Here is a 7,281-nt window from a genome sequence, read left to right on the forward strand (position 1 = left end):
TAATCCATATGCCCAAGGGTTGAGGACACTCAGAGCATCTTCCCTTTTAACTGCCTAACTGCACAGTCTTGGTGCACTTCTAACATGATTAAGAGTTCCCAGCCAGCTCTGCTTTCATTGACTCAGTGTCTTCAGAGTGATGCTGTGAACAACTGCTGAGCAATCTTGTGCCATGTAGGCAATGTAAAGCATTGCAGCTGTGGCAACTAATCACTTTTTTCCAACACTGAATAAGGATCCTTATTAGAAAATAAACCCACTATTATTTCTAAACCAAACAGTTTTGGTGTAGAGCTCCTACTGCATTTTTAAACCCCCTCACCTGCTTGATTGTATTTCCTAAGACACTTAAATAAACAGCATAGATCTTCTCATATATTCAGTTCATTGCATAAAGTAAATTTATGGCCTAAAGCTCCCCTAATCTTAGCTTATATCTGAGCTTTGGCAGTAGAATTATTTTTCTGTCTCACACGAACCTCCTGTGATCCAGTGACTCATTCATTATAGGTGAATCTTGACATCCTTGGAGACACAGAAGTGCAGATTGGTTGTTTTCTTCTTTTTTTCTTTTTAGGTTTATTGGTGGTTTTATTTTAATTTACTAGGACTAAGTAGGTCTAATAGAGATGCAGGCATTCACTTCCATGCCTCCCCTTGGCACTCTTGTACTGGTGTTCTCACTTTCTTCAATCAAGATAGAAGGAATGTAGAGATTTTTCTGGTTTTTACAGTTTAGTTCTTAAATTAAAAAATTGAGGAAGAGATGTAATTCTGTCAAAGTCTGCAGAAAAACCTAAATGAAATGTTTTGTGTCTGTTTTTTGTCTTTTATGTAGTTGCTTCCAAAATTCGTTATCTTCAAGAATACCACAACCGGGTTCTCCACAACATTTACCCTGTGCCCTCTGGAACTGACATTGCAAATACTCTGAAATACTTTTCTCAGACGTTATTGAGGTAAGTTTTAACCAATGCTCTTGAAGAAAAAAGAGCTAAATAATTGTAGGGGGTATTGATTGACTTGGAATTGGTTGCAGGATTTAATGGGTCAATGCTCAGCCAGAAAGAGTCAGAGCGTAATCTAAGAAAGCAATGGTGTGAATTAGTCTCTTCAGTGGCTGTTGCCCAATTTGCCCAGTTGAGCTGCTTATTGAGTGGCTGATTCTAAAATAAACTTGGTTGATACACATTTGCTTGGCCCTAAGACTTAGCTGAATGCACAAACATGCTGAACTTGTGAGGAAAGGAGTTTTTGACCTACAGAGTCGTGGTGTCTCAGGATCCTGGAGCAATGAGCCAGATGAGCAGAACTAGGTTCTTACTGTGCCATAGGTCAGCTGGCTGCCAGGTTTGGGTTCTGGTTCAGTCCCTTATAACAATGCAAGTAGACACAGTGTTTGTATACAGATCTGGATTTGCATGGAAACAACAGGTCAGGATTTTTGTGGCTCGGGATTTTGATTTAGTCCAATATTCAGTAGTAATATCTAGTGCTAAATGCTGGATGACTACAGAATGCAGTTTGAATAGGAAATATTACCTCTTGCCTTGACAAAAAAAAAAAAGAAAAATTGTTAGACTTAATTAGGAATTATATACATTCCACAGTGCTACCTAGTAGATTAAGATTTTAAAATTGTTTTAAAAATGACTTTTGACAGTAAAGGGGTGATTTTGTCTGCCTGGGTTTTGGCTTGCACTAATTTTCACATCCAGGAAAATACAGTTAAGGCTGTATTTCTGTGCTTAGCTGCCTGTTTTATATCTGGAAAGATTGTCCTTGCTGCTAGTTTGGAAATACAGCTCTTTGCTTTATTTAATGAGCAAATATTAACAAAATACAGTTAGCCCATAATGTACCTGTACCTCTATGATGTATACAAATTGAGAAGCAAGAATTTAAATTTGGAAGAATGACGGCAGTTCATCATAGCATTTGTTTAAATCACATGGAATGTATCAAAATTCTTGCCGTTGTTTATAAGAAGGAAAGATACATAGGAATATTCATTATCAGTGGAACACCTGTTCACTGCAGACTTTCCTGCTAGAAAACTTTGAGATCATTGTTTAACCACTGTGAAATTTGTTTCCCTCATATTTAGAGTGTTGAAGTAACTTATGACAACTAGTAAGGCTTTTATTTTTATTTTTTTTTAAGGTTAATAAATTAATTTTTATCTCATATTGCAGCAATGTTAGAAAAATGTTCCAAGAGCCATGACGATAGTTCTTAAATGTGCCTCTGTTCCCACATCAGGCTGTTTTGAGGCATTATTTTCATGACACACACTTAAATTATGTTTAAATAAGGTTATGTATGACAGAACAGCCTCTGCTTAAATGTTGTGGGCCTTTAAGCTGTTTAAGCAAACACATTTTCTCTGTTAGCTGTAACTACCAAGTGCTGGAATGAGATCCGGTGTTTTTTGGGCAGAAGTCCTTTGGGACAGGATGGATTTAGAGTCTGCTGCTAACAGGAAGTGTCTTTATACCACTCTGCTGTCTTCACCTAAGCAGTTCAGCTGATGTGTCCTGTGCCACAAGTTCTTCAGACTCCATGAGCAGTGATGTTTCTGGGCTTACTGAAAAGGCTTTATACTTGCCAGCTCTGAGATCAGATAAGAGATCAGGGCAGCAATTGCACAACTGAGCCATTACTTTTCATTTAATGTTCAGAATGGGACTGAACCAAAATCCTCTTGTTGATAATGCTGAACCTCATGGGGCAGAAGTGATACCCAGACTTCATATGCAGGTCTGCACAAATGGCTTTGTCCTTCATGCTCTGGGATCCCATCAGCCTCAGAACTAAAAGGGCACCAGAAACTGAAGCCAGAACTTGGATCTAAATTTAAGTGAACTGAGTTCTCATACTCAGCAAGGTCAAGTCCACATCCTGAATCCCTTTAACTGGGTAATTTAAACTGTGGGTCAAAGCCTGAGTGCTACTGTAGAACCAATAGAAGTTTATACACTTGCTGCTACTAAGAAAGAAGCTGGGTAAAAAAGCAAAACAAAACACACCCTGTATTTAGTGTGGCAGATGGAAAGAAGGAAACTTCCACCCACTGTGTGCAGATCTCTGCAAGATTTACCCTAAAACCAAGCAGATTGGTTAAGAATCTTTCTGAAGAGCATGTTCGGAAATTTCTTTGAATATTTTGCATGCTGAGTCTTCTTTCTGCCTCCTACACTGAGACTCCATTGTGCAAGGTTTAATATCAAGGTTTAATGATAGAAGTACATGGTGGAGAATAATCTTTCTAGCTTGAGACAGAGCATATGCAACGAATCTAGTCTGATAAAAGAATACTGATCAAACAGCAGCAAAAATGCCCATCATTCTCTGGAGATTTTGGATCTGGTCTTCAGAATTGTTTTCTTGTGATCATCTACTGGTTTAGAATAACTTAAAAATATTTTCCTGTTTGATCTGTATCTTTGCAGCTGAATTTTTTAGATAAAGATTTATTGATGAACGTATATAGTCAAGGGAATAATGGAGGAACAGTGATTAGATTTGGATCACATTTGTATCTGGTGTCATTCTGCTAGCAGAATTGGATTGCACAAAGGAGTAATTTGCCCCTATGCTCTGTTCATAGCCTCCATAAATCACAAGCTCAAGGGTGGGGGGAACAGCTGTGGAATGGCTGAAAAAATTAAATTCCTTTTTTCTATGAGCAAACATCACATAAAATCACCATAAGCAATGCATAGCACATTGATTCTTTTAGTTCTTCCTTAATTTTCTCTTTGGGCAAAAGCATTTCTTTACATTACAGCATGAATTTGTTTCATGCCCTGCTCATTTTCAGTATTTTCTCCCTCATTTGAGGAATGATCTACAACTTAATAAAGATCTTGCAGGACAGCTCATTCTTTCACAGTTTCTTGGAGAAAATTCTCCATATGGATTTCTAAGTAAAATGTGTTACATAAGTTAGTTATAAATGCCCAGTAGCTAACTAAAGGTCAAACTTGTTTTGCTGCCTTGGCAAGGTGCAATTGCCTTGTAGCCATTTTAGGAGAACTTTCCTGGAAGGCAGTACTTTTGGGATAGATATGCAGTAAAGATGTACAGATTTTTTAAAAAAGACCTAGTAGCTTTGTCACTCATCACAGAGCAAGTTCAGTGTGGAGTTATGGCTTGCAGACACTCCCAAGATTTCAATACTTAGTTTGAATAGGAACAGGAGCAAACTGTAAGCATTGTATCTTGATCTTAGGGGACTTCCTAGATTTTCAGGTTTTGTTCTTCTGTTTGTTGCTTTTAAAACGTATGGGACAGGCAGAAGGCTGGGTCTGAAAGTTTTTTTGTTTTATCTAAATTTGGCATGGTTGCAGCTGGATTTTAGATACAATCTCAATGCTATTCCTGAAGTGAACAGAAGGATGCCCTGATCAAGATACAAGGCAGTATACTTTGGCCTCTAATCCATAGATGAACCTTTGCTCCATGTTAAAAGAAAGGGAAGCCTGTAGTGTAAGCTCTCGGTTGCTGCCATACACTTGGCAAAGCAAGGATTAATTAATACAATACTATCCTTTCTGGGAAAAAGTGTGCTTGAAGTGCTATGTTGGCAAGTGAAAGGATGAGTATAACCCATTGGTAGACAGGGAAGGAATATAATTTAGCACCTTCATATCTCTAAACATGAGCTGCAAAGTACGGCAAATGAACATCAAACAAATGAAAAGGAATCAGCACTCTGATAATTTGTTTTTAAAGTCATACTAAATCTTAGGTGATTTTCTGGTACAATTTCAGAAATGCGGTTATGATATTCACCACTTTTCTTTTACTGGACATTGGGTAACAGAAATCAAAACAATCTGCCAGATATGTAAGGCACAATAAAAAAAGGAAAAAACCACAAAATATGTAGTTTCTTAAAACAGACTGTGTCTGTCATCTCTGACTGCAAGTGTGATGTCATAGTAGCCACTTGGCATAGAACTTACTTGTAAAAGTGTTTTGTGGCAAATGAATGACACCTTCTCTTATGAGATACAAGTGCCTTGATTTAGCTGTGTTTTACAAGCACTTTAGCAAGAGTTTAGCTTAATTATGTAAATTGTTGAATTGACTTGTGAGGTAAGATATCTGTTCTAAGGTGATAATACAAAGGGATTTCTGTACTGTTGAAGAGGACAGAGGTTTCCAGAAGCGTTCCCTCTTGACATAACTCTGGTCTTCGTTAGTCAGTGACAATTTTAATGTCACTGGCTTGTCTTTTGTAAGTTTTAACACTGACTTTGGGAACAGAGTTAAACCAACAGTGACTGCATTTGGAAATCCCAACCACTGAGAGGTGCAAAATGTACTTTTTTTAAAAAAGGGCATTGTGTGGGGTTTAATATATTTAAAAGGTGTATTATATTTTATAGGCACACATGAAGATTTTGAACTAACCCTATAATTGCCTGTTAACTAAAATATAACACTGTTTAAGTGACAGTTTGCTTCTATTAAAAATAGTGGTGTTTTTTATTAAAAAAAAAGCTTAACATATTTACAACCATGTTTGCAACATTCTTAAAACGACATAACAAGCTGGTTGACGTACAGTCTCTATTTTGATTCCCACTAAATCCTTTTTATTTTTTGAAATTATGTCTCCTTTAGTTTATAGTGAGTTTTGTTGAATAATAACGTAAGTAACAGCAGGAAAAAAAAAAGGAATGTATGGTAACATACTGTCTGATCTGCAGTTACATAATCGGTCTTGCTTGCTTAGCCCTTAGATTTTTGAGGGTAACTATTTACCCAAGGAGTGTTTGTATTCATAAAGTAAAATGTCTCCTCCCTAAACATGGGCAAAATTAAAAACACACATAAACAGCCATTATCATTAGCTCACAAACATATGCTAAAGACCATCTACTATATATTATTTTATAACTTTTCCAAATGTAGTTTAGTTAACATTTTAGAAATATTATATTATTTCTAAATCCATGTGCCTGTTTAAACTTCATTATCTCAAATGATACTGAGTGAGTGGTCATGAAACAGTATCATAATACACATACAGACATTATTTTAATGCAATAAACATGTGATTTTTAAGACTATCTTAACAAACACACATGTTTATTCTTTGCTAAAACATGTTTCTGCAAGTGCCACACCTATATTTTGCATGTTTTCAGTCAGTTGGTTCAAAAGATTATAGGGGGGGATAAACGGAATCTCTTAAAATCTCAGAGCAAAATACCAGCCTGTTTTGACACAGCTATTGTTCCATAGCAAACACTTTGAATTTTCCGAATTTTTCTCAACTGTGAAACATGGGTAGGGCACTGAAACATGCATTTTTATATTTTTGCTCCTTATGAACCAGATAACACATGAGATGCAATGAATTTTTCCTAGATGTCAATTTTTAATTCTCTTAATCTTGAAGCATGAAAGTGAATGGTTGATAGATTTGTAGACACACTAGTTTTGGTAGCAATTGCATCTTATGTGGGATGTATCTGGTGTTTTATTATTTGTTTTATAGTGTCATTTCAATGTAATGTGCTGTTCTTTGTGTCTTTGTTGTCTCTTTTTTTTCTTTGTCCCCCCAACAGCATTTTGTCCCGCACAGGGAAGAAGGAGAATCAAGATGCCTCCAATTTGACAGTGCCCATGACCATGTGTCTTTTTCCTGTGCCATTCCCACTCACCCCATCTCTAAGACCACAGGTCAGTTCCATCAACCCTACTGTTACTCGCTCCCTCCTTTACAGCGTCCTGCGAGATGCTCCATCTGAACGTGGCCAGCAAAGTCGTGATGCTCAGTTATCAGACTACCCATCTTTGGACTATCAAGGACTTTACGTGACACTGGTGACACTGCTGGATCTAGTTCCCTTGCTACAACATGGTCAACATGGTAAGCAGGCCCTTGAACCCTCCCAAGTACGCTTAACTTCAGTGCTGTGAATCCATGAATAATCCATAAATGCAGTAGAAGAGATGGGCCTAAGCTGACCTGGATCTGGAATTCAAAACTTCTGGGATGTGTTCATATCCAAGTGTTTGGTTTGACTTTCTTAAATAAAAGTTGTTTTTTTGCTACCCGTGCATTTGGGTTTGAATTCTGAGGTTGTCTGATTTTTAGTGATATGCTGGTGGTATGTAACTAAAATACAATGGTATGTAACAAAACCCCATACATATGGGCCTAAAAGAACCTGGCTTTTGAATTTAAATCTGCTGGGATGTCTTCAGACTGGTGCTTTTAGGTGGCTCTCTTAAAAAGGCACAAATGGCTTGTAGATGTGT

The 7,281-nt window shown here is 37.2% G+C and overlaps 1 long non-coding RNA gene across 1 annotated transcript; it reads left to right on the forward strand.

The window, feature by feature from the left end:
• The first annotated feature begins 838 nt into the window (after positions 1–838).
• LOC104394167 lies at positions 839–7,074 on the forward strand. Its single transcript, XR_719876.1, has 2 exons — positions 839–959; positions 6,585–7,074. It is a non-coding gene; the product is annotated as an uncharacterized LOC104394167 (long non-coding RNA).
• Positions 7,075–7,281: the final 207 nt, after the last annotated feature.

Source organism: Chaetura pelagica, unplaced genomic scaffold (genome assembly GCF_000747805.2).
Source record: "Chaetura pelagica isolate M959 unplaced genomic scaffold, ChaPel_1.0 scaffold48, whole genome shotgun sequence".
Taxonomy (NCBI): domain Eukaryota; kingdom Metazoa; phylum Chordata; class Aves; order Apodiformes; family Apodidae; genus Chaetura; species Chaetura pelagica.